Here is a 19895-nt window from a genome sequence, read left to right on the forward strand (position 1 = left end):
CAGAAAAGTGCTTCTTTGCGTTTTTGTTCAACTCGTTCTTCACACTGGCTTGAACGACAGTTATGTCATCAAAGCATTAACCTTTCATATGAATTTCAACACTCTGTTGCTTTTTGGTAAGTCTGTATTGATAAGACCAAGTCTCACCACCAGTGATGATTTCTTCGACAAAAGAATTGTCCATGTTTGACATTTCAGTCAAGTTATGGCAAGCGTCCATACATTGTCATTTTTGTTCGGGAGTCAGCATTTGTGAGACAAACATTACATACACTTTTCTCTTCAAAACATTCTGAAGAATGTCTAGAATATCTGATTTAGAAATGCTGCTCCATTTCAATTTGTGACACAATACCACTCACACACTATGGCCATGTGTCCAGTACTTAATACTACCCATTCACAACTGACTAGTGGAATTTACAGTTGTTACATCAAACTACCCCCATGAACCATGGACCTTGCCGTTGGTGAGGAGGCTTGCGTGCCCCAATGATACAGATGGCCGTACCATAGGTGCAACCACAACGGAGGGGTATCTGTTGAGAGGCCAGACAAACGTGTGGTTCTTGAAGAGGGGCAGCAGCCTTTTCAGTAGTTGCAGGGGCAACAGTCTGAATGATTGACTGATCTGGCCTTGTAACACTAACCAAAACGGCCTTGCTGTGCTGGTACTGCGAACGGCTGAAAGCAAGGGGAAACTACAGTCGTAATTTTTGCCGAGGGCATGCAGATTTACTGTATGGTTAAATGATGATGGCGTCCTCTTGGGTAAAATATTCCCGAGGTAAAATAGTCCCCCATTCGGACCTCTGGGCAGGGAATTCTCAGGAGGATGTCATTATCAGAAGAAAGAAAACTGCCGTTCTACGGATCGGAGCGTGGAATGTCAGATCCCTTAATCAGGCAGGTAGGTTAGAAGATTTAAAAAGGGAAATGGATAGGTTGAAGTTAGATATAGTGGGAATTAGTGAAGTTCGGTGGCAGGAGGAACAAGACTTTTGGTCAAGTGAATACAGGGTTATAAATACAAAATCAAATAGGGGTAATGCAGGAGTAGGTTTAAAAATGAATAAAAAAAATAGGAGTGCGGGTAAGCTACTACCAACAGCATCGTGAACGCATTATTGTGGCCAAGATAGACACGAAGCTCATGCCTCTTACAGTAGTACAAGTTTATATGCCAACTAGCTCTGCAGATGATGAAACTACAAAAAGGTGGGAATTTAAGGAGATGGGACCTGGATAAACTGACTAAACCAGAGTTTCAGGGAGAACATAAGGGCACAATTGACAGAAATGGAGGAAAGAAATACAGTAGAAGAAGAATGGGTTGCTTTGAGGGATGAAGTAGTGAAGGCAGCAGAGGATCAAGTAGGTAGAAAGACAAGGGCTAGTAGATATCCTTGGGTAACAGAAGAAATATTGAATTTAATTGATGAAAGGAGAAAATATAAAAATGCAGTAAATGAAGCAGGCAAAAAGGAATACAAACGTCTCAAAAATGAGATTGACAGGAAGTGCAAAATGGCTAAGCACGGATGGCTAGAGGACAAATGTAAGGATGTAGAGGTTTATCTCACTAGGGGTAAGATAGATACTGCCTAGAGGGAAAAAAAAGAGACCTTTGGAGAAAAGAGAACCACTTGCATGCATATCGAGAGCTCAGATGGAAACCCAGTTCTAAGCAAAGAAGGGAAAGCAGAAAGTTGTAAGGAGTATATAGAGGGTCTATACAAGGGCGATTTACTTGAGGACAATATTATGGAAATGGAAGAAGATGTAGATGAAGATGAAAAGGGAGATATGATACGCCATGAAGAGTTTGACAGAGCACTGAAAGACCTAAGTCAAAACAAGGACCTGGGAGTAGACAGCATTCTATTAGAACTACTGACAGCCTTTGGAGAGCCAGTCCTGACAAAACTCTACCATCTGGTGAGCACGATGTATGAGACAGGCAAAATACCCTCAGACTTCAAGAAGAATATAATAATTCCAATCCCAAAGAAAGCAGATGTTGATACATGTGAAAATTACCAAACTATCAGTTTAATAAGTCACAGCTGTAAAATACTAACGCAAATTCTTTACAGGCGAATGGAAAAACTGGTAGAAGCCAACCTCAGGGAAGATCAGTTTGGATTCCGTAGAAATATTGGAACATGTGAGGCAATACTGACCCTACGACTTATCTTAGAAAATAGATTAAGGGAAGGCAAACCTAAGTTTCTAGCATTTGTAGACTTAGAGAAAGCTTTTGACAGTGTTGACAGGAGTACTCTCTTTCAAATTCTAAAGGTGGCAGGAGTAAAATACAGGGAGCAAAAGGCTATTTACAATTTGTGCAGAATTCAGATGGCAGTTATAAGAGTCAAGGGGCATGAAAGGGAAGCAGTGGTTGGGAAGGGAGTGAGACAGGGTTGTAGCCTCTCCCCAACATTATCCAATCTGTATATTGAGCAAGCAGTAAAGGAAACAAAAGAGAAATTCGTAGTAGGTATTAAAATCCATGGAGAAGAAATAAAAACTTTGAGGTTCACCGATGACATTGTAATTCAGTCAGAGACAGCAAAGGACTTGGAAGAGCAGTTGAACGGAATGGATAGTGTCCTGAAGGGAGGATATAAGATGAACATCAACAAAAGCAAAATGAGGTTAATGGAATGTAGTCAAATTAAGTTGGGTGATGTTGAGGTAATTAGATTTGGAATGAGACACTTAAATTAGTGAAGGAGTTTTGCTAATTGGGGAGCAAAATAACTGATGATGGTTGAAGTAGACAGGATATAAAACGTAAACTGACAATGGCAAGGAAAGCATTTCTGAAGAAGATAAATTTGATAACATCGACTATAGATTTAAGTGTCAGGAAATAGTGTCTGAAAGTATTTGTATGGAGTGTAGCCATGTATGGAAGTGAAACATGGACGATAAATAGTTTATACAAGAAGAGAATAGAAGCTTTTGAAATGTGGTGCTACAGAAGAATGCTGAAGATTAGATGGGTAGATCACATAACTGATGAAGAGGTATTGAATAGAATTGGGGAGTAGCGGAGTTTGTGGCACAACTTAACTAAAAGAAGGTATCGGTTGGTAGGACATGTTCTGAGGCATCAAGGGATCACCAATTTAGTATTGGAGGGCAGCGTGGATGGTAAAAATTGTAGCGGGAGACAAAGAGATGAATACCCTAAGCAGATTCAGAAGGATGTAAGTTGCAGTAGGTACTGGGAGGTGAAGAGGCTTGCACAGGACAGAGTAGCATGGAGAGCTGCATCAAACCAGTCTCAGGGCTGAAGACCACAACAACAACAACAACAATTTTCAGCTTTCTTCTGTAGCACCACAGGTCAAAACCTTTTATTCTCTTCTGCTCCAGTTTTACCACTGTATATGATTCACTGCATGGCTGTGCTCCAAACATACATTCTCAAAAATTTCTTTCTCAAGTTCAGATCTATGTTTGATACCAGCAGATTTCTGTTGGTCATGAATGGCCTCTTTCCCTGTGTTAGTCTGCTTTTAATGTCCTCTTTGCTTTGTCTGACATAGGTTATTTTGCTTCCAGGACAGCAGAATTCCTTAACTTTGTCTACCTCCTGATCACTAATTTTGACGTTATGTTTCTTGCCATTCTCTTTTCTGCTACTTGCCTTTGCTTTTGTCTTATGGGTTTACTCTCAATCCATATTCTGCACTCATTAGACTTTTCATTCCGTTCAACAAATCCTGTAATTCTTCCTCACTTCCACTGAAGATAGCAAAGTCATCAGCAAATGATGAATTTAAACCCACTCTTGAACTTTTCTTTTATTTCATTTTTTGCTTCTTTGATATATAGATTGAATGGTAGAAGTGAAAGACTGCAACCTGCCTTATACCTTTTTTAATCTGATAATTCTGTTCTTCGTCTTCCCATCTTATTTTTCTCTATGGTTCTGGTAGGCCCTACATACTGTATATCACCCATCTTTTCTTGTTGCTTACTCATATTTTTCTCATTAAGAATACATAAGTTTTGAAAATATAATGTAACTGGTTGGACAAAATATTTTATCAGGCAAACATCCACAACTGAGGAACAGATTTAGGTACTAAAGAAATACGCTTCAGTTGACAGTCATTTCTTAATTTATTGCACAATCTTTCGAAGCCTAAAGCTTCATCATCAGGTTCCATCAATTGCAAACATGATGAGGGATTTGTAGTGGACAAATGCTGTGGGGCTGACATACAAAATGAAAGGTAAAGTTGTGAAAAGTGGTATACTCACAAAAATACCTATCATTACCATATGAAAGTTAAACAACGTGAGATTTTTGTTAGAACACATCCTCTATTCCATGGTCAAAGTGGGAGGCAGCTAACCATAAATTAAATGCATGCTGGTGTGGCAATCACTGAACCTTCACTATCTCCATATCGTAGTTCACTTCTACCGGTAGTTAAATTGGACAGGATGCTAGGGCAATCAATCAAATTATGAAACCTGTGTGAACATGTCTAGAAAGCCTGTAAAAATTCCATGGAGTTAAGTTTCTGTCCAGTATCATTCTCTGAGCTTCCTACTGGCACATTCTGCTTTCAAGGATTCCAGAAAATATACAGCCCTTATATTTGATAGGATATCCTTCCAGCCTAAATACCAGTTCCAGAGTTTTCATCACAACACTTGATACCATGCATGGACTGAACCTAAAGGGTAAGAATACAGTTTATGTTGATGATATTCTCATAATCACCCGCACATGGCAGGAACATCTGGAATTGCTGGAAATTGCATTGAAGAAATTTCTAGCTGCTGGTATTAATGCAAACTTACTGAAGTTTTAATTTATTGGAAGTGAAATTAAATTTTTAGGGCATATAATTTCTCCCAAAGGGACAATCCCGTATCCTAATAAGATGAGGATTATAGAAAACTTTCGACTCTGCTGAACAAAAAGACATTTAAAAGCTTTCACGGGATTATGCTTGTTCTTTAGGCAATCCATCCCACATCAGTTGCTAAACAGTGTTGCCTTATTGAATCTATTAACGCTTTGACATATTCTGAGACATTATACCATCCAAACATGAGAAAAGATTTTTTTATTGCCTCTGACACCTCATTTTCTCTACAGACATATGTAAATGTGTAAGATATTTATGATTGTGATAATAATAATTACCATTAAATAGACATACTGCAACCACTTTTCATTCTTTCTGACACAAATACCATGTACGAGGGCAGTTCAATAAGTAATGCAACACATTTTGTTTCTCGGCCAGTGTTGGTTGAAAAAACCGGAAATTTCTTGTGGAATATTTTCAAACATTCCCGCTTCGTCTCGTATAGTTTCATTGACTTCCAACAGGTGGCAGCGCTGTACAGAGTTGTTAAAATGGCGTCTGTAACGGATGTGCGTTGCAAACAACGGGCAGTGATCGAGTTTCTTTTGGCGGAAAACCAGGGCACCTCAGATATTCATAGGCACTTGCAGAATGTCTACGGTGATCTGGCAGTGGACAAATGCACGGTGAGTCGTTGGGCAAAGCGTGTGTCATCATCGCCGCAAGGTCAAGCAAGACTGATCTCCCGCGTGCAGGCTGGCCGTGCACAGCTGTGACTTCTGCAATGGCGGAGCGTGCGAACACACTCGTTCGAGATGATCGACGGATCACCATCAAACAACTCAGTGCTCAACTTGACATCTCTGTTGATAGTGCTGTCACAATTGTTCACCAGTTGGGATATTCAAAGGTTTGTTCCCGCTGGGTCCCTCGTTGCCTAACCGAACACCATAAAGAGCAAAGGAGAACCATCTGTGCGGAATTGCTTGCTCGTCATGTGGCTGAGGGTGACAATTTCTTGTCAAAGATTGTTACTGGCGATGAAACATGGGTTCTTCACTTCGAACTTGAAACAAAATGGCAATCAATGGAGTGGCGCCACACCCACTCCCCTACCTAGAAAAAGTTTAAAGCCATACCCTCAGCCGGTAAAGTCATGGTTACAGTCTTCTGGGACGCTGAAGGGGTTATTCTGTTCGATGTCCTTCCCCATGGTCAAACGATCAACTCTGAAGTGTATTGTGCTACTCTTCAGAAATTGAAGAAATGACTTCAGCGTGCTCGTAGGCACAAAAATCTGAACAAACTTCTCCTTCTTCATGACAACGCAAGACCTCACACAAGTCTTCGCACCCGAGAGGAGCTCACAAAACTTCAGTGGACTGTTCTTCCTCATGCACCCTACAGCCCCGATCTCGCACCGTCGGATTTCCATATGTTTGGCCCAATGAAGGACGCAATCCGTGGGAGACACTACGCGGATGATGAAGAAGTTATTGATGCAGTACGACGTTGGCTCCGACATCGACCAGTGGAATGGTACCGTGCGGGCATACAGGCCCTCATTTCAAGGTGGCGTAAGGCCGTAGCATTGAATGGAGATTACGTTGAAAAATAGTGTTGTGTAGCTAAAAGATTGGGGAATAACCTGGTGTATTTCAATGCTGAATAAAACAACCCCTGTTTCAGAAAAAAAATGTGTTGCATTACTTATTGAACTGCCCTCGTATGTATTTTGCCCATCTTTGGAATTGATGGTGAGTTTTGTTTTAAAATCAGCATTATCTAGCTTGGACATGATCTGTTTGGGCGCCATTACAGCTATCTCTTTGAGGTAACTACTAATTATATTAATTACATAGAGCTTGCTTGCTACATCATGTACAAAGTCTGATTCGCTAGTGTGAACAAGACTGGTGCACTTGATATATTTAAAACTCACAGTTGCACAATAATTAACCAAGCCAGCTATTTCAAATAATAATATTTTGCGTTCCCAATATTTGGCTTGAACTGCTAGTGCAATGTGGGTCATAAAAAATGCGTTACAGTATGTACTACATAGAAACAAATGTAACTTGTTCATGCTTAGGGGACGTACTATTGTAGGTAATAGAAAAGATGGAGGAAAGCTACTCTGTAACAAAAAGGTTTATGCATAAATGTAAAAGTTGGAAATCTGTGAGTTAGTATGCCAAGACTGCATGTCAAGGAGTCCTTGGCTACCTTTTGACAAGTGAACATCTCAAGTACTCAGTAAGGCAAGAATTTCTGCAAGATCCTTGGATGAGAATTGTTATCAGCTTCTGAACCTTGGCATATACCAGTTAGCTCTGAAATTTGCAATTCTGGTGCCAAGAAGAAATAATTGAAAATTTTATTTCAAGAGCCATGACTGTATCATACAGCATTGTTTTATCACCACAGAAGACCATCTCTACACCTGCCTTCAGGAAAATTAATGTTTATTTTTGTATAGTCTTGCATTTACCAGTATTTAAGTTTTCACATTATAAGTGCTTCATCTCAACTGTGTGTCACAGACCTTGATTTTTCCTGAGTCACTTATCTTGTCAGGCCCCTATACTGATTCCACAAATAGTCTGAGCCTCAAAATCGAATGAGGGTCTTGAAATTACTATTGGAAACAACCGAGAGAAGTGTTAAATTTCATGGAGTAAGTAATCTGAATTTGCAAGTCTTTTTTTTTTAAGTACTCCACACAGTACCACATTTTATGCGCTATAACACACACTTTTTTCTTTAAAAAATTACTTCCAAAATTCAGATGCATCTTACATTCGAAATTAATATAAAAATATCCAGTGTTTGATTTAAAATTCCTGACAGTCTTAAGAATGGTCATATATTCAATGCTGAGGGAAACTATCTCTATCTGGCAACAATGATATTAACTGGCAGCACCAGTGCGCCAATGCAACAAACATGAGTTGTGAGGTTTCACAAGCTTGCTAACACTGTCTTCCTCCCACCCCACCAACACAAACCTAGAGCACTGTCTAACCTATGATGCATCATTGCAGCCTACAGTTACCGTGAACTTGAATTGAAAGTGATTTGTGCTATCGGTAACAATACAAAATTTTTGTTCTTGCTAGTATCTAGCTTCATAATGGAATAATTGAAAGTAATAGTGTATGAAGAAGAACATGGAAACAGAGCAGATGAGCAACGTTTTGGCCCTCCACCAACAGAAAAAAACCATTCACAGTTGGTGGGCTAGTAAAGAAGAGCTGAGAAAAATGAGGAAGACTAAATGTGCAAATAGAGCACTGAATGCAAAATTGCCAAAGCTACATATTGAAATGGATTCAAGGACACCACCAAAACTGCAGTAGAATTAATACAAAAATCATTGAAATACATGCTTGTAAGCTAATGCTATAGTGGAGCTAAACAGACTTCAAGGGTGGAATTGGTTGGTGCTACAGGTTTACAAAGCATCATGGAATTACTATGCAAACCAAAACCAAAATATCTCAGAAAATGCCACAAGAGTATGAAGAGAAAATATCATATTTCCATTGCTTTATTGTCTAACACTGAAAGAAAACTAAGCCAAATACTGAATATGGACAAAACTCCCCTGACATATGATGTGCCGAGTGATAGAACTGTTGCGATGAAAGGTTCTAAAACTGTAACTATAAAAACAAGTGGACATGAAAAAATGCACTACATTGTTGTCCTTTCATGTTGTGCTGTTGGTACTAAACTTAATCCAATGATCATTTTCAAGTGCAAAACAATGCCAAAACCTTCTGAAATATTGCCATGTGGTGGTGTTCACATACATGACAATGGCTGGATGGACAAAGTTGATATGAAATAATGGATTAACAGTTTGGGAGAGAAGGAAAGGGGCTTTATTGAAGAAGAGTTTTTGTCTTGTGCTAGATCACTTTAGCAGCCATTTGAAAAAATATATGGAAGAGAAGCTGAGAGCTTGCTGTTAAAATGGAAGGACTTACATCACAATTGCAACCTCTTGATGTCTTGATAAATAAATCAAGTGTGTATGAGAAAGGAATGGGACAAATGGGTGAGGGGTGAAACCAAACATGAATTCACATCAAAGGGGGCTTTATTAGACCTTCACTCAAACAAGTGTGTCAGTGGATAAAACAGTTATGACCTAGATATAACAACAACAAAAAATCAATTATTGACAATCTACCATAAATGGATAGATAAAAAAACCTACTCACCAAGTGGTAGCTTTTGGAGGCAGTGGCTCCTTCATCTGGCAGAAGAGATGAAGGTGAAAGAAGGCGGCTGAAGGAAAAGGACTGGAGAAGTTTAGGGAAAGGGGTACAGTCCAGAAAAGTCACACAGAACCCCGGGTCAGAGGAGACTTACCAGTCGGGATGAGAAGGGAAGACAGACTGTTGGGGACTGCACCAGACAAGATTTGAAAACCTGAGAGCTTAAAGGTGGAAGACAGGATGCGAGCTAATATCCCAAAGATGTTCAGGCTCACAAGCAGTTCCTCTTCATTGAAACGTCTTGGCTCAAACTTATCTAGGGGTTGAACTGCACGTGTTGCATAACATGCCCTAAATTAGACACTTGTGACCATTTGGTTAAATTGTCTGGCTGATGGCAACTTTGTGAAATGCAAAGGTAATATAACATATAATAACAGTAATAATCATATCTCGAACTAAATTAATGACCCATAAATGACGTTGGCCACACAGTTGCAGTTTGATTCAAATAATGTTTATTCAGAAAGAAAACTAATAGTGAAAGTGGTCATATTTAGAATTACTATTACACTCTAACGCATATCCATTTGACACAGTTCAAATATTCACAATCTTGTCATGAATTACAAGTCCAATACTCCACCTCGTTAACTACATGAAAAGTTAAAGAGGTTACACCAGGTATCCAGCTGCTCACCGCTCAGAGATTAAGTCCTGCGATACCACACAACGTGAATTTTCTAAGTCGTTTCACTTCCTAGCTGCCTAAAGACTGACTGACTGCTTTCACGTCTCAACCCGAATTGTTCACTTTGGTGTCTCCAACCGAACTGTCCATTTTCACATCTCCATCCAAACTGTCCCTTTTAATGTCTCGACCACAACTGCCCTCTGCCCATCTCCGACCGCATTTCACGGGCACCGAACATCTTCGCTCACCTGACTAGTGCAGTTCCATTTCCTGATTGGCTACAGTGTATTCTACATTACTTTACATTTTGATATATTTAAATAATCAGAGCTTGACCACTTTCACATTCTAAATAAAGAAACAATAATACCCATTATGTAATAAACATTAAATTCTTTTACATAAAACCAATACAATTTCCTTCTTAGCTTTGAATGCCATGGCCTGTAGCCTTTCACCAATGTGCTTTCTGATAAATAAATAAAGAACAAAAGTAACTATTATGCACTAAACTTTACAGCAAATATTCTATTACCTAATGATTCAATAAGGTGTCATGCTGTCATCATTCAATGTGTTTTGTGTGGAAGAAATTATGATCTGATACTTAACTGTAAATATTGATAATTTAAATTTACTATATCTTTTAAACAAATAAAGTTACAGAGTTGATATTTACAACATTTTTCATTTTAATTATGCACTTCTATACTAAATGTCAATTGTTAAGATCGATCAAAGTGTTCAGATTTTAGAATTCAGGTCTTTGATACAAAACTTGTTAATTTCACCTTAACAGTAAATCCTAAACTATTATAGATATGGTCAATATTCAAGTTTTATTTGGATCACCATGAAAATTTATGGAGAATGGCAGATTAAAATTACTGTGGTTTCATTCCCTGGATTACTACAGAATTAAATAGTTTTCATACATGTTTCCCTTTAGGGCCGATCTTAGGTCCGTCACATTTAACACTGCTACGTCTCCTTGGCCACAACGGCTTCTACTGGGTTTGCCTACGATGTAGGTTCTCATCTGTCTTACTCACACACCACAGCACTTAGGTCTCAATAGACAATAGATGCCAGTGAATTTCCCAATCTCGCAGTGAATCTGTGCCCTTTGTGGTCCTCGACGATAGGGTTCATTTCACAATTCCTGTAAGCTGACTCTTTCGACCAAATGAGAGCACAATGTTCGTTAACTCACAAGGATAATATGCAAGACAGAGATTGCTACTACAACATAGTGCATGAGTTAATAAGAGTGCAAAGCTAAGTGCATTCATTGTATTAAACAGAGATGGGAGGGGGGACGGCAAAAAATGGACAAACCAGAAAATGAGAGATGTATAAAACTAAAATGGAGTGAAAAAAGGAGTAGTTACTGTGAGGAAGTGCTGAGACAGAAGGAATTAACGTAAATTAAGGCCAGGTGGGTGGTGAGAACCAAGGACATGTTGTAGCATTAGTTCCCCACCTCCGGAGTTTTGAGAAACAGGTGACCGGGGGAAGAAACCAGATGGCACGTGTGGTAAAACAGGCATTGAGGTCATGAGGTCATGACTGTCATGTTGCAGAGCATGCTCTGCAAGAGGATATTGTGTGTTGCCAGTATACACCCTCTGCCTATGCCTGTTCATCCTGACTGATAAGTGGGTGATAGTCATGCTGATGTAAAAGGCCGAACAGCATTTACATAACAGCTGCTATATGATGTGTCATTTGACAGTACATGTTGTGCCAGTTACAGGGCTGGAATAGGGGGTGCTGGAAGGGTGCATAAGGCAAGTCTTGCAGTGAGAATCATCACAGGAGCAGGAGCCATAGGGTAGGGAGATGGGTGCAGGAGCAGCATAGGGTCTGACAAGGATGTTGCAGAGGTTGGGAGGGTGACAGAAAATTACTCTGTATGTAGTGGGCAAACTCTCAGAGATAATGGATCTCATTTCAGGACATGATTTTAGGATCGGGTTAATACTGGGTGGCAAGTGGCGTGCTCCAATGTTGTTTTTTGGATTGATAAGCAGTACCAAGATTGGATGTGATCGTCTGGGAAACCTGCTTTTGTACTAGGCTGCTGGGATAATTATGTCCAGTGAAGGCTGAGGTGAGAGGGGTGGTTTATTGCTGTAAAGAGTCTGCATCCGAACAAATGGGGTGGTTTATTGCTGTAAAGAGTCTGCATCCGAACAAATACGTTTGACTCAAATGCCAAGGCTGCATGGAAAGGAATGTTTGACATGGAAAGGATGGCAACTGTCACAATGTAAGTACTGTTGTTTGTTAGTAGGTGCAACATGGATGGTAGTGTGTAGCTGGCCTTCAGTGAGAATGGGATCAACATCATGGAAACTGGAATGGGATTCAGAATAGGACCATGTAAAATTTAATTTGGACAAGGTATTTAGAGATTCCAGAAATTTCAACAAGTTAACCTCACTATGAGTCCATACAGAAAAGATGTCATCAATGTAGCTAAACTAAACGAGGGGCTGAATGCTTATAGATCCCAGTAAAGTTCCTTCCAAGCAACCCATAAAAAGATTGGCATAGGAAGGAGCCATTCTGGTTCCCAAGGTCATACCCCTGATCTGTTTGTATATCTGCTCCTCAAAGGTGGAGTAATTGTTGGTAAGTATAAAGTTGGTTAAAGTGAGCGAGAAGGATGTCGTAGATCTGGAATCAGGTGGGCATTGACTGAGGAAATGTTCAGCAACAGACAGACCATGTATGTGGGGATGTTGGTATGGAGGGAGATGGCATCAGTGGTGACAAGCAAGGTGTGTGGTGGGAGTGGGACAGGCACGGATTTCAGGTGATCTAGAAAATGGTTGGTATCTTTAATAAAGGTGGCAGGTCTTTGTGCTATTGGTTGCAGGTCTTGATCAACCAAGACAGATACAAGTTCAGCAGGTTCTTTGAAGGCACCAACTATAGTATGGCCAGGATGATGGGTTTTTGGATCTTAGGAAGAAGATAAAATGCAGGGGTGTGTGGTTTGGGTGAGGTAAAAAGTTCTACAGAGGTATAAGTCCTTGTAAAGGGCCTGAGGTTTTTAGGAGGGACTGCAAATCAGTTTGAATCACAGGGATGTTATCTCGATGACAGATGCAGTATGTTGAGGTGTCAAACAGCTGGCGTAGACCTTCACTAACACACTCCTGTTGATCAAGAACCACAATGGTAGATCCTTTGTTCATTGGGAGGATACGATGGAGCCATTGGCTTTTAGGGAACATAGAACCTGGAGTTCTGCAGGGGACAGATTATGGTCATCTTTTAGGGATCTGAGAAAGGACGTGATAAATTTTCTGAAGGCTTGTAAGTGAAGATTTTAGAGTAGTGGTGGAGGATCGAGTTGGGATTGTGGTCAGAACTGTTCAATGTCAAGTTTGCTGTCATGATCTAGAGTGAGAGAAGACATTATCGTTAAATCTTTCAAGAAGTCCACCACAAGTAAGCTCTTGGTGTCAGTGCAGACCATCTTGTATATGAAGAGGGCAACAGTAATGAATGGGAAGAAGAACAATGAAGTTCAGATGGTGCTGTCACAGATTTTAGAGGTCAGGTCTGTTTAGTAAACTAAGACTTTATTTTAGTCTGGCTTTGCAGTCCAATAATAAAAATGATAAATTTCTTTTTTAATTACTTAAAAATGAAGGTGCATCTTATAGTCCATAGTGTCTTATAGACCGTAAAATAGGTAGTTAAAGATCACAATTTCAGTTAATACTAAAATAATAAACTGACAGAAAAAACTTCATAACATCAAGGAGTTGTGTGACACAAATGAAAGTTGGTAGGCATGTTTCTGCATCTGAAAGATGAATTCTATTACATCTCACACCAGTCACATAAGTGTAGTGCTAGTAGTGCCCCTATGAGGATGCAAATCATGTTTGCTTTAAATACATGCTGTAATGATTACGGGCATTAGTTACCTTTGAGACTGGACACAGTGAGTTGATGTTAGCCAAGAATGCCTTTAAGGGGACAAAGACATGATTAGCAACACCTGGCTGAGTTTGGACAAGTTCGTTAAACACAGCTACAAGAAGCTATATATTCCTTCTGAGGAATTCCAGAAAGACTTGGCAAGAGTGTAGCCACTTTATATGATTGCTGGCAGCTGTTGGCATAAAAATGTACGGTTGCAAGAAGGCTGGACTCTAGATGGCCATGTGGTAGTACCAAAAGGGAATACCATCATTTTCAGTGTACGGCTCTGGTGCATCGTACTGCATCTGCAGCAGTAATTTGAGCAACAGTGATGCAACAAGTTGTTACAAATCAGTTACTTCAAGGACAGCTCCAAGCCAAAGTCACTGTAACATGCCTTCCACTGACCCCCAATCACTGACATTTGTGACTTCAGTGACGTCAAGCGAGAGGTCATTGGGTGAGGGCAGGGTGGAAATCTGTTGTTTTTACTGATGAAAGCTGGTTCTGTCTCGGTGCTAGTGATGGCAGTGTGCTGGTTAGGAGGAGACAGATTGAGGGCCTGCAATCAATCTGTCTGTGTGCTATACACGCTGGACCTAGACATGGAATTACGGTCTGGGGTGTGATTTCGTATGACAGCAGGAGTGCTCACTTGATTATCCCATACAACTTGACTGCAAATTTGTACATCAGTCTGGTGATTTGACCCATTGTGCTATCATTCATGAACAGTATTCCAAGGGTATTTTCCAATAGGATAATGCTTACCGATATATCGATATTGTAATCCAATATGCTCTACAGAGTGTCAACACGTTGGCTTGGCCTGCTCAATCATGAGATCTGTCTCCAATTGAGCACATATTGGACATCATAAGATGACAATCGCAGCATCATCCCCAAACAGCATTAACCATCCGCATATTGACCAACCAAGTGCAATAGGCATGGAACTCCGTTCCACAAACCGACAACTGGCACCTGTACAACACAATGTATGAATGCTTGCATTCAACATTTTGGCAGTTACAGTGGTTATTAACATACGAGCATTTCGCATTTGCAATGGCTTATCTTGGACTTATATTAACCTGTGATACTGCAATGTTAACTACTCAAACAATGTAGGAAAAGATAGATTGCTTCTTACCATTAAGATGACACTTTTAGTTGCAGACAGGAACAATTAAGACACTTACACAAGGTTTTCAGCCACAGACTTCATCAGAAAAAGAGAAACACACACCATTCATTAACACAAGTAATCACACCTCAAGCACACATGACTGCCAACTCTGGCAGCTAAGGCCAGGATGGCATTCTGGTGCAAGCTGCTGGAGTTGGCAGTCCTGTGTCCTAGAGAACCACAATGCAAGTGGATTTACACTACAAAAGCAATCCCCATTCACAAAAGGTCTCTGGGAAGAGCCAAAGAGCTAAGTGATGTAAAACGCTGTCATTGCTGGCCATAAAAGGACGGGCAGTGACATTTAGCTTGCAGCTGAACACTGCTGCTACCACACTTGGAGTTTGTTAATGTGAAGTCCAGGTACATCCCTACCTATTGTGTAGGAGGGGAGGAATTTGAATTTGCTTGGCCAGAGGCAGCCTGGGCGTGCAGAGCCATTCATAACTTTGACTGAAGTCTGTAAAGTGCCAGTAGATAGGTGTGCTACCACAATACTTTAAAAATCTATGTTTTTGTAGTCAGGGAGATTTCTGAGTCAGATCTTTGGGACTCCAACTCTGTGTCACTCGTTGCCAGCTTTGGTGAGCTCCTACATGTCTCTTTCTCTTACTTGGAGTGCTGCTCTTAAAGTTCATACTTAAAATGTTGCTAGTGTGAGGTGCTTCTGTCAATGCTCACTCCACAGGATTAGACACTGACTTTGGTTGTGCAACCACTTGCAACCTATGCTTTTTCTAATATTTAGAACTGGCTTCCAATGTAGTAGTTAGTTTGATTGAAAATAAACATTGTTAACTAGACCACTGAATATCCTTCAGTTTTCTGCTGCAAACATCCTATCAAGTCTTAAAATCCGTGCCTCTCGTAGGTGCCTTGTGACAGTGCTTGGTACAAACAAACAAACTGCCTTCACTGGAAGTTTGACTTTCTGCATTTGATCCTAGCCACTCAGAAACTGCAGAGTGACCTGTAACCCCCATCTTCCCTGTCTCCTGAGTTAGGAAACAACATAAGCAGCAGCAGTGGCAGACAATGAGCAGCCAGCAGCAGACAATGGCTCAGCTCAGCATAGCTCTAGACAACACGACACCGCGAGCATCGCACGGTCACATCTTGCTCATCTCACCTTAGTGCAACACAGTGCATCACTTTCAATGGCGGTGCTATCTATGCTTGACTTGCCTCACCTTGCCTCCACATGGCTCATCGGTAACCTAAGTAAGTCATGACCCCAACTAAAAAAGTAGTTGCTGATAGTGGAGCAGCTGCAACTAACATTACTACTAGCACTGCCCTTAAGCTCATTCCACAGGCTGTACTGGTTGACCAGGGGAAACAATATTTATTCATATGGAATTATGAACAGTGCAATGAATTACGACTTTTATGATTCATGAAATATGTATGTAACAATGTCAAAAACACATTTATCATTCAACATAATTGTATTTAAAGACAACATCAATTTATTACATATATTATTCTTTCTTCTATGTTAAAAGTATTAATAACTGTGAAAGAGCTGAATGATTTTGTGTGATTAGCTACTCTGGTCTTGATCTAGGATGAGGATAGACATGAGAGACATAAGTGTACTTATGTTGCATTTTTGGTAAATGTATCTGTCCATTTGCTCTTAAAACCTTTATTCAGGTATCTTTAGGATCCCTACAGGTTAGGAAACTAATAATTTATTTGTTCAGAGTATCAAAACACGCAATACAGTTTGAGCCTATGATTGATTATTGTCAGCCATTTGCACAGCTGCAATGTTTCATTTGAATATTGCCAATATTAAGGAGCACAGAGCTGCATAAATAACTTACAAAGTTTGCATTTTAATTATATTATTAACTTCAGTGTCATTTTAATTTATTTGCAAAGATTAATAGCAGTTTTCATTAAATTTTGTGGTTGTCACGTAACAGCTATCTTTTATATCAATTACATAAATCCACAGGTGAGAAAATGATCAGTGATAAACATGCCACACAATATTATTTCCTTACGAAAACCCATGACATTAAAGCAGTATTAATTGCAATAGAATTGCAATGTTAAAAGATTCTGAGTATTCTGTTAACATACAAGATAGTATGGTGCCTCACACCACACTGTACTTGTTTCATATTGCAGACATTAAAGTTTCAGATAATATTCCCATAAAAAAAGGATCGTGTAGTTTGCCTGTGATAAGCTGTGTTGTCACATTAGTGTGTGCGGCGTCATTTGATGAGCAACTGTACATATATGTGCCTACAAATCATACAGTTTAATGAACTGAACATTTACACACAATTAAAGCACATCACTTGACATACAGAATCGAACACAACAACATACACATTAAACACAACAAAGTGGTGCCCTACTGCATTTGCCAGAAATATTTGTGTGATTAGATTATATAATATTTGCACTAGTGCCTTGGGGACATGCAATAAGTGATTTGTGTTTGCACACGTTTTTCTAAAAGTATTTCTTGTTGCTGCTTATACTGCAGTGCTGTGGGAGATAGTTTCATTCACAGATTTGTTTCAATAGACAATTAGGGAGTAGGTTTAGTAAGGGGAAAAGATTTTTTATTCAGTTAATTGCAACATTTTCAGTGTCATACTATTTTTGTGTTATATTTGTGTAGATATGGTGTGTACTTTGTACTCAGTCAGCAAAGATGGGCAGTCCAAAGAGAAAGGATAGTGGAGAAGGTGACAATATTACAGATTTAGATGAGACAGAATATCAGGGAGTTACTGTGTACTGATAAAGATTATATTATCCCAGAATTTTAAGCTTTGGAAACTGAAGAGCCTGAATTAGGGAACTCAATGTCTGGTTCTAAAGTGGAGACATTAGAACCACAGACAGGGACCAGACCAGCTGATGCCAAGGTCAATGTCGAACACACAGTAGTCGCAGGAAATGTCAAATCGCCTAAGGTCATAGGAAATGACATTCTCTTTACGTTAAGCCATTCTGTAAAGGAAATGCTAGCTGGTAAGGAGCTATAACATGAGGAGAAGGAACAGGCTAAGGAAAAGGAACACAAAGGAGAAGCAAGGCTACGAGAAACCGAAAGATACAAGGGGTCAGCAGGACAACTCAATAAAGTCCTAGATGCATGAAGTAAGCAGATCATTGACCACATTAAAGATGAAATAAATAAAATGTGCACCTAGGTCAAAGAACATGTTACACAAAACAAAGATCTGCCTAACAAAGTTAGCAAACTAGACTAATAAGTCACTACCTTAAGGGAAGCACATCATGCACTTGAAGGATAATGACTGATTTGTCTATCAACTTAGATTAAAAAAATTGAAATCGAAGGAGCTGCGACTCTGCAGCGTATGGATGTTGCAGCAAGTTGTGAGCAAAACGAACATCGTACATGATTGTCACGGGATGGGCATGAAGTACCACAGCTTATGCCTGGGACAGAGCGTGAGAATAATGACAATAGGTATCGACAAATTACTGAGACTCTACATACATGATATTAATATGGAAATAGTTCAATTAATGCTATGCATTGTGAGAAATTGAACTGTAGTACTGCTGTTACGTACAGCCAGTGTAGCGAAGAATGCACTGGTGTAACGAGTGTTGGATCTGTGGTGCCAACATTGGCACATATAAAACACAAGGAATCTTTAATAAAACACTGCCTGTTCCAAACCTTCTTGAGTAGAAAAAACTGTACATCCCATGATATTTATTAAGATTTTCCAGAATGTGCTGCCTACATCATGGACTGAAACACGAAAGATCCTCATTTAGAGCTGGTGATGCAGCTCTGTGGGCAATGAAGATTGCACATAGCTGCCAAACATTTTTCCAATTTGAGAAGGTATTCTTGGGTCATCTCTGGTCAATGTGTGTACAAGAATGCTTCAAGTTCATAATCCTGAGCTTTTTGTACAAGAATGCTTAAGAAAGCAAGTTCATAATCCTGAGCCGCAAAACCCAAAGCGAGGAAACATGTGCATTTACTTTAAGAGTAATTCAACAAAATGTGGTACTGGGATAAACTCATGTCTTCATATGATGTGTTAAGAATTTTAAAAGGTTGATTACTGATCACTATATGTGAGAAAATAGTCCATGTCCCTGACACAGACTTTGAATTGTTTATGTCCACAGTTGACTTGCTTGTTCTTATCCAAGAGGATGCAAATTAGAGTGAAGCAGTGAACAGTGGTCAAAACAACTACAATAAAATAAACACCAGAATGGCCACAGTCCACATAAGAATGCTCAAAGGGGACATAATGATTACGATGCATGGAATAATAACAATCAATCAAGCAATCAAATGGACTTGTAAATCAGCCTAATTATAACAACAATCAAACCGTAAGCATTTCCGCAATCGAAATGGTAATATTAACAGAAAAAGGTGGAATGAAGATGGTTATAATGTCCAGTTTCAACCTAAAAACATGTGTGAGATGTATGACCCTAGACAAAGAACAGGTCCAGCCAGTAAACTGGCAGTTGACTCCACTTTGGGATAGAAACCACCTGGTAAATAATGTCAATGTAATACCAATGCCACCTCTTAACCAGCAATGACAGTGGATACCACCAGTAAACATGATGTCACCGCAAATGCAGCAGCAGTCTCATACCGTTAGGATTGTTGAGGTTGTTGACAAACCCCTGCCCAGCATGCCACAAGTGTCAAACTCCACTGACCCATGTGAGCTCCCCGCATGTGGTCATAGGGACATGTGGGGGAGAGGGGGGGAGGGGGGGCAATTGTCAAATAAATGAATCCACACTCAGATACAACAAGGGGTTGGACCTGAAGGAGGATTTGTGCACTAATACATGCAAATGTGGTAAGTGGAACACTGAACTGGTGCAAGCTGTACTTAAGGGAACTACTCATGGAATGCCTGTCAATATCATTATTGACACTGGTGCAAGCGTATCCTGAAAGACTATGACTTATTCAGGTGCATAAATCAGTTACATAACTTATTGTGATTGGT

The sequence above is a fragment of the Schistocerca piceifrons genome, chromosome 7 (assembly GCF_021461385.2).
Source record: "Schistocerca piceifrons isolate TAMUIC-IGC-003096 chromosome 7, iqSchPice1.1, whole genome shotgun sequence".
NCBI lineage: Eukaryota > Metazoa > Arthropoda > Insecta > Orthoptera > Acrididae > Schistocerca > Schistocerca piceifrons.